The following is a 10294-nucleotide window of genomic DNA, read 5'->3' on the forward strand; positions in this document are numbered from 1 at the left end:
ACAGGAAAAACGAATAATATTTGTTTTCTTTTTCAATAACGGCGCCGTATTTTAAAAACAGAATATAATGTTTTCAAAATTCAAGAAAAAATAACTGACAAATATTTAAAAGAAATCTTACAGATCAAGAAGTTGTTTTAAAAATGTGAGTTGGTTCGATGTATTTAGGTTTGATTTGTATTTGGTTTACACATGAGTTTGTTTTACATAAATATGGATATGTGAGTTGTTTTTCTTTAAAAAAAAATGTTTCAATAAAGTTTTCGATGTTCAATAAATTAAAAATTTTAACAAGTTCATAAAATTAAGTAAAGAAATTTTGGAAGTTTGATCATAAATTAATAATTTAACATTTTTATCATATTTATACTTTGACATAAACGATGTATTATTTAAATTTTAGCACATGCAAAATATACATAATATTTATTATTTTCATTTATACAAGAATTTAAAACAACCGTAATGCAAAAGTACAGAAAAAAAATAACTGATATACACAAATACAAGTCCTTTTTAATACAGGTCGTGGGTCATCTCCGTAGACTGCAAACTTCTACAAACCAACAAACTCAATATCCTGATCCGCTCGCAGTTTTTTATTATTCTACAAATCAGTTCACCAAAGCCAGATCCATATTGTCGTACCCTTAAATTATTTATAGTTAACCATTAATTTTATAAATTGAATCTAAGTTCATAATTTTGTGCGGCAACCATCAGAAATTTCCCCCTTTGTCATATACTATCTTTTAAAGATTTTGATCAGTCATTTCTAAGTAGAATTTCGTTTTCTTTCATATTGTTCTTTCATTTACGTCGTTAATAAAATTGAATTTCTCAACCAATAATATATATATATATATATATATATATATATATATATAATCACTCGAACTAAATATTTAAATTATTTTATTTATTTTTATAAAAATAAAAAATTCAAGTGTAACAAAATATAAGTATAAAATAAAATAACTTGAGTAATCATAGGGTAAATTGATGTATAGATGACAACAAATTATTTTAGTATATACATATAAGTTGTAATTATGTTTAATTATTAATTTAGTCTTAAGGTGAATATGACAAAATTTGATCATTTAAAGAAACATTAAATGAACTAAATAGAATCAAAACTTTAAATAGAGAGATTACATTTGAAAACAACTAATACTATATTATATTGACTTATGACAGAATCATGACGGGCACGTGGCAGTTTATATTTTTTTAAGTTAAAAAAATTAAAAAAAATCACAAATTGACATATAGTATGTATGTTAATGTAAAAAGAACTAATTAAATTTTTTTTAAAAATTAGAAGATCAAATTGAATTCAAAAATAATAAGATGGTCAAAATAAATCAAACCAACAAACTAAATGACTAAATCACTAATTAATCCAAAAGAAATAAAAAAAACATGTAATATTAAAAAGAATTCTACTAGCAATGGATAAAATGAGTCGAAATAAATAAATTATGAGATGAAATATTGCATGAGTTTATAATAAATAAATGAATTAAATATAATCTTATATATATATATATAAGTTTAATATTATTTTTGTCTCGAAATTTGTTGAAATTATAAAATATAATTTATTGAATATTTTTATTTTATTAATAATTTTATATTGACATCACATGGGTGTGAATGACATGTTTTAATGAAAGAAATTGATTTCTAATTAACTAACTAAAAATTAATTATTTTGGTAGTCAAGTTTTTTATAATTAATGTTAGTGATTAATTAAAAAATTGATTTATAGATCAATGATACATTTTTATTCATAGTAAAAACTATTTAAGTATCAAAAAAATGTGTAGTTTATAAATCTATATCCACATCAATTACAATAATGATTAATTGTTTTTATCATTAAAATTAATTATTATTTAAATTTTTTTTTCCTGTAGTTAAGATGTCAAATAGAAGGAGGAGGAGGATGAGTTGGAGACGGAGGTAGTGATGCAATAATGTGTGGTCAACAAAAAAATGGGATAACAAATTAAATTATAAGGAAGAGGAAAAGAAAGAAAAATTCAATTATATATTTTATTAACGAATGTTATGGATTATCAAAATTTATTAATACTTACCAACAAATATGTGATCGTGAATAATTACCAACAAATTTTGTTATTTGTAGATAAAATTTATGGTCAAACATTTTATTAATGAAGAGATAAAAGCTTACGTTTGATGAGTGCTATTTGAAACTACATATAATTATTATTTTTTAATAAATAAAGAAGATAACGAATACAATATATGTTTTACATATGATATAAAAAAATTTACTAGATAAGGAAGAATAAAATGAGAAACGTATTAAACGGAATTATTTGAAATGAAAATACATGTATACCAAGTTTTCCATGAAAAACTCATCACAGAAATATTGTTGTTACAAACTTACAGTAATTCGTACAAATTCTGTAATTAAGGCAAAAGGATTTAAGTTGAGATAGTAAGATTCTTTCAAGTACATTCAATTAAGTAATAAATTTATTATATAAGACAAATACAATAATTATATAATGTCTTCTTAAATTCTAATAATTACTTTGAAATTATATGTAAAATCTACTATTTAAGGTACATTTAAGGAACACTATAATTTTATTAAAAAGTTACAATTTTTATGGATGTTTATAATTTATTATAAACTTAATTATGTTTTGAAGTCTTGATAAATTTGAGAATTCTTTATTAAGTTTGGTTTTGATGGTTTACTAAGTACTTAATACATTTCATTTTTTTCAATTGAGTCACAGATATTAACGTTTTTTTATTTATTGATGATGTAACTATTAAGTGAATGACATTATTATTATCTTGCATGTTATCTTGTTGAGCTATCATCACTTATCCTTTTATTATTGTAAAATGGTATAATTTATGATTTTATAATTTTTAAATTTTTATAATTGCACAATTTTTATATTTTTATTATTTTAATTCAAAATTATATAATTATAAATTATGATTAAAACTAAAAATTGAAAATATATCACAACTTTATATTTCATTATAAGAAACATAAAATAATACAAACCAAATACCACTCATAGAGTCTTATTAACAAATATGACATTGTGGTGCGGAACAAAGATGGTGTTGGAGTTGTGCGTGAAGGTCATGGAAGACAATGAAAACGAGATTTGGGAATTTGGAATCACAAAAATATCATCTTATAATTATTGGGTCTGAATACGCTCTAATTGGTTTAGAGTTTTTATGATGTTTTTTTAGGATATATAAGATTATGATATACTTTAAATTATAAAATCACAATTTTATAACTATATAATTTTGAATTAAAATATTATAGTTTCATAATTATAAAAATTTAAATTATACATTTATAAATCTATAAAATTATAAAATTTAAAAATAATAAAATAATATGGGACGATTTAGTTAACCACGTCAGTGGAGGCTTAATTAAATTAAATTTATTTAATACTCAATAGACTACCAAAATTTATCATAAATTTGATTAAAAATTCCAAAACTTTTGAAGAATTTAGAAGTCTTTATTATAATTATTATATATGTATATATATTTATATATTAATTTTGATATCATAATTATCAATGATCGTAAAATCATGTATTTCCTATCATAATAAACATCGGTTTTATAACTAAAAAATAAAATATTTTTCATAGTTTAATAATTACATTATACGAAAAGTACATATAAAATCATTATTACTTTTTAATGTTATATGATATAAAAATAATTTTATTTTATTTTATTTGTAATATATTAATATAATTTGCACGAACATTATTTAAATATAAAATAATAAAGTGTATAATTATAAAAAAATCAATCCAATTCTTTTGATGTTATGTTTTCCGTAACAGTTAATCATCGTGCATATAATATATTATTTATTTTAGAGACTATTCCTCACAATCTTATATTTATAAAATGTCTCAAAAAATAAGATGAAAAATAAATATTTCAATTGTCTTTGACATCAATTTTTAAGTATCATAACACTGTTAGAAACACCAATAATTCTGTTTAAGAAAATTAGTCACAAATAAAAATTAATTCTTATCATCCCATTCAACACATTCCACTCGAAAAACAAATAAAAAGACTTTGCATGTGTCGCACTAAGAAATTGCAAAAAACAATTAACGTGTTCAAGGAAGTCAACATTGATCCACTACATATTTTTCTTCTTTTTTTTTTTTCCTTTTCTTTATCCATTTAAAATTAAAATCATTTTGTTGTATGACTGTAATGTATCATTTTTGTTGGTCAAAATGTATGACTTTTAGTTCATGTAGGTTTAACATAGTCAACAATGTTACGTTTTACATTGGCACATAAAACTTGACCTTTTTTCTGTTATTTAAATTTTAGTATTTTGAAGTCCATTGTCATTTTAAGTATATCATGTGAATTTTACTATATATGTGGTACAGCTTTCAGAGAAAAAATTTCCACAAATAATATTGAGTTTCCAAATATCTCATAAAAAGGATAGTTGAAATATCACTTAACGCGAGGTTAACTTTTTCACACAAAATTTCACACATATATATATATATATATATATATATATATATATATATATATATATATATATATATATATATATATATATATATATATATATATATATCATACACGTGTTATGAGTGAGATACATTCAACAACAAAAATGCAAGTTGTAATCATGAAGAATAGATTTTTATCTCTTAAGGTTGCATTAAATTTTGTTTTTTCTTTTTGTTATGATACTTAAAATATATATTTAAGTTATCTAAAATTAATATAATTTAATATATTATACAGAGAAAATACTATATTAAATATTTTTATATGGTACATATTTTATAACATTTTCTTTGTATGTAATTATTTGAGCCTGGGTAATAGTGATGCACTTCTAATTTCGAGTTTCAATAGTATGCATGTTTCAAGTTTTTATTAAAAATAATTTATTATTTTTTAACATTATGCATACATATACATGCATACGTATGCATTTTATTATTATGGTAATATTTTATTATATATACGAGTGAAAATATAAATGTATTCACTTTTTGTATGATAATAAAAAATAATAAAATTATTATTATAATTATACAATTAGATCTAAATGAAATTTAGAATTAATTATGTTTTTAGTCTCTTAAGTCTCAGTGAAATTTAGAATTATTTCATCTTCAAAACTCTTAATCTTTAAAAATGTGTTAATTTAATTATTTTAACCAAATTTTGTTAAGTTTATCTGACGTTTCAAGCGCATTTCATGATAATATTTAAATTGTTTACACCGTTTGACACATTTTCGTTTCAATGTAAACTCAAATATTATCATCAAATGTGTTTAAAATGTCAAATAAACTTAACAAAATTTGGTAAGAATGACTAAATTCACGCATTTCTAAAGATGAAGACTAAATTGGTATAAAGTTTCAAAAAGAAATTAATTCAAAAATTCACTGGAACTTTAGGGACCAAAAACATATTTAACTCTAAAATTTACAATGATTTTGTTATAAATAGTTTTATTTATTTTATATGTAATTTTCTAATAAAATATTGTTAGATTTAGAAAATTTTTAAACAAAAAAACAGTTAAATTTAAATAAAAAGACTTAAAAAATAATATTAATAATAAAATTGAAAAATAAGTACGAATACTAATTTTTAATTTTAAAATCATAATTTTAACTTTATCTTTCGTAATATTGTTAACTAATTTTTAAACTGTCATATGAACTTCATTCATTTTTTCTTTTTTGTTTCTTCATATTTATAGGTTCTACACTAAAATTCATGTACTTTTTACTATTATTTTCAATCTTTTATTTTTTTAAACTTAAAAAATCCAAACACAGAGGTATGATAGCACCTTTGAGTATCTGCTAGTGGTGAGATAAAAACGATATTATTATTTGCATCTTAATTTTATTTTTTTTCACTAAAAGGAACTACATATGACATTTAAAATGCATAGGTATTTGAATGAATTGTTTATATTTTAAATTTACAAATACGTCGAATGAATGAAAAAATTATGTGTAAATATTTGTATTTAAAAATGACTACTCAATATTTTTTGACTGGTAAGATGATTAAGTAATATTATTTTTACAAATAATGAAAGTATGGCCAACCAAATAAAATGACTAATGATAATCTGTCAAATAAGATATATTAATTTTAAAAACTGACATAAAAATAGGTTAATAAATAATTTTAATTTCTTTACTTAGTTAATGAGAATTTTCGTTATCTTCATAGTTAATAAGTATATGATTTCTTGTCTTAATCTCTGCAAATATTTAATTTTAATTACGACTGAGAAATAAAATTTGAAAATTTTAAGCTTAAAAGCATACATTTTATTACATATAATATAAAAATTAAAATCAAATAAAGTATAAAATTAAAATACCTGGTATTTTTGAGGATGAAAATGCACCAACAATAACACAGTGGTTAAACGAAGTATGCATGGGGATGAAGTTAGGTGGAGACATTTCTCACATATTTTGGCTGCAAAACGTGGTTCATTTGATATTATCACTTATTATTGCTATTTTTATTATTAAGTCTCGTGAACTATATTTCTTGCATTATTTCTAAGACTTCGATATATAACTATTGTTAAAGTGTGATATTATTAATGGATGCTTAAATTTTCAAAATTATTTTATTGAAACATTAAAAAATAGAATCGAAGTTAAAACATATAACATAGTGAATTGGAAAAAAAGCCACGTTCACTTGCTTTAAAAAAATGTGCTTTAGAATTCAAATTCTCATTAAATTGTTAAGTGAATTTAAAGTGTTTCATTGTATTAACAGAAGAAAAATATATACAAACTCATATTTCTGTTTGTGATTGAACTATGTGAGACTTTCTGATATAAATTAGGAATTATCTTTTTTTTTTTCTTATTTGAATATACAGCACTAATATTTTGACTTTAGACTATTCAATGTCATCATAGTTATTATGTTTAATAACTTTTACGTGTTAATTATTAGCACTAATATTTTCTTAAACGGTGGGCGCTGCTTTTAACTAAGTAATAATGATATAATTTACTTTTTTTTATTAATGCAATGATAGGTGAAAATTTGTATTATCGTAAAAGTACGATGATTAATATTTTATGTACTTTTAACTCTAAATTTAACACTTATTTAAAATTTTAAAATATAAGTACATATAATTTTAAATAATTTTTATATAACGTTCTTAATACTAATATTTTTAAGAATCTGATTCTAGTTAATTCAACTTTGTTTATATAAAATCTTATTATTTAAAACAATATATATATAAGTATGTTTAATATGAAGGAGATAATGTTTTTAAGAATGCGAGTATTGTTAAGTCGTATACCTTTATATGTAAAAATATACAAGTTTATTAACACATTCTGATAAGTTTTAATAAAATTATTTTACATTTTATTAAATTAAAATAATTGTATTATTATACAATACAATTTATAATCACTTTTTTAGTGTTTTTTATTATAAGATTAATTTACCTATAAACAATTATATTATGTGATAAAACAAATAAAGATAAAATATTTATCTAATCATAGTTTCAAATTTCAAAATTTAATTATTTAAGTTACACAATTTCTTATAAATACGTTTTTTTTCTTCTAAAATTATATAATTTTAAAAGAAACCAAAAAATCATGCAAAACTGCACATATGTCTTGGTAAAAAGGTTAATTATAATAAAATAAAAATGTTAAATATATTTTTTATCTTTTAACTTTTATTAAACTTTAGAGGTAGTCCATCTTTTAAACTTTTGTTCAATTTAGTATCACATATTTAAAATTGTATGGATTCAGTTATTTCAACAAATTTTGGTGAGATTTATTTAATGTTTTAAATATATTTCATGATAATATTTAAATTATTTAAACCGTTTGACACACTTTTGCGTCAATATCAGTTGAAAGATATATTTGAAATATTAAATAAATTTAAAAAAATTTGATTAAAAAAATTAAATTCATACATCACTAAAGATAATGATTAAATTTGACCAAAATTTAGAAAAGAAAAACTAATATAGACATATGACAAATATAATGAACATAGAGCTATCTACATAATTTATTTATTTTCAAATAGTGAAAAAAGAGAACTTTTGTTCCACCACATGTTTTTATTTTCCTTTTCTTTACTTCTGTATTTATTCTTTTAAAATGAAACTCACGATTTATTCAAATAGGAAGACTAATTTAAAATATAACCCTCAGCCTCATGAGTGTGTCTCGTACCAATTAGGCTTTCCTACAAACTCAACCAATAATTTGTCTTTCCAAAATGTGAAATATTTTCGGAAATGTGAAATTTTTGGACGTACCTGGGATTTCATGGAAAAAGAAAGTGCCGTACAGTTTTTGGTTGGTGGCCAAAAGTTATGAATTTTTTCTTCACATTTAACACCTTTGTAAAGCTTTCATTTTATTAATTTCACTCTATTTTGATAAATTAATAATTACAAATATTTCTATGCTTACTAAATTAATAAATTAATCCGTAAGTTATAATCCTTCTATTTATATTAAATTTAATTTATTCTATAATTTATAAAACATATCATTTCAATAAATATAAAATACTTTTTTATTATATATATATATATATATATATAATAACTCTATTACATATTTTTTAAAAGAAAATTAGTGTACATATTTGGTGGACAATTTATCATTTTAATATAAAATATCTTCTCTAGTATGCTTTTTCTTATCCAAACATCTAAAATTGGTAATATTGGTCTATTTAATTTTGTGGCTTTTAAAGTTTAAAACTTTGAAATTTCAATTAAAAGAGAGTTGTCAATTTTAACATTTTTATTTATACATGTATGTGTACTGATGTGATTTTTAAAATTATATAATTTATTGTAAAAAGAGAGACTATTTCAAAATAAACAAGTTTTAAAAACAAAAACATGCTAAAATAAAAACATTTTTGTTTCCATTTCAAAAAAGTAAACTTTTAAGAACATTTGATAATGTTGTTGTAAATAATCTGAAAGGGTTAAAAAATAAAATTAAAGAATTAATAAAAACTTCAAGATTTCGTTGTATTTATAGTTACTAATATATCATTTTTCATTTTAATGGCTAAAAAATACTATTGTTAAAAATGAAAATTAAAAATTTTAATATTGAGAAACATATGACTTTATTGGATATAGAAAAATATAAAAGTTAAATGTAAATAGATGGTGTTTTTAAGAGTGAAAATGGAACAATAATGATATATAGTGGTTAACAGTAAGGGTGGCAATTAGGACCTGACTCGCAGAAAAAATGCAAGGCGGGTCAGGGCAGTGAGCCCGTAAGTCCGCATAGGCCCGCGGCTCGTGCGACAGCCCGTGCGGGCCGGCCCGCAAGCCTATATAAAATTAAAAAAAAACTTGAACTTGTGTATATTAATTACTTCTTTTATGGACTCTTGTATTAACGTTTCAAATTCTTGTATAACTGAAAAAGATAAGTATTATGTAAGTTTTAATTTGCTAAAATTGAAAGAATACATTGTGTATGTCATAGTATGAATATGATGAAAATGTTGAATTATCAATTTATCATCTAATTCTCCAAAGTCTTTACTTAATTTTGTGAACTTCTTAAAGTTTTCCAATTTTTAAACATTGAAAGTTTTATCATAAAAATTTTAAAAAATTTTTAAAAAAATAAAAATGAAAAAACGGACCGGCCTGCAAACCTGCAGACCAAGTGATATGCGAAACGAATTAATATTTTCGACCCACACAAAATATACGAGACGGAACAAACCAATCCGCGTTACGTAAACTTTATGCGAGCCAGATCTAAAAACGGATCGGACCGACCCGCATTGTCACCCCTGGTTTTTGTGCATAGGGACGTTGTTAACCGGGCAAGGTAAGGATGGTGTGGGTTTTTCACGTATTGTGGATGGAAAACGAGGTTCATTCATAGGATATCATCACTTATTATTGTTGTTATTTTAGTATTATGTCCCACATTCATCAACTTTATCTGCCACTAAGGGGACCAAACACTGCAATGGCCCCACATGTTCAAATCTACACTATATTTTTTTCATCATTTCACCGTTTATTTCCCAAGACTCAGGAATCCACACCAGATCTTTAATCATTTTAAAATTACTTTTTAAAGTATTAAAGATCGAAGTTAAAATATCTGACATGATAAAGTATAAAAAATCACTCATACTATCATAAGCATGAGAAACAATGAACA

This window comes from Vigna unguiculata, chromosome 9, assembly GCF_004118075.2.
Source record: "Vigna unguiculata cultivar IT97K-499-35 chromosome 9, ASM411807v1, whole genome shotgun sequence".
NCBI lineage: Eukaryota > Viridiplantae > Streptophyta > Magnoliopsida > Fabales > Fabaceae > Vigna > Vigna unguiculata.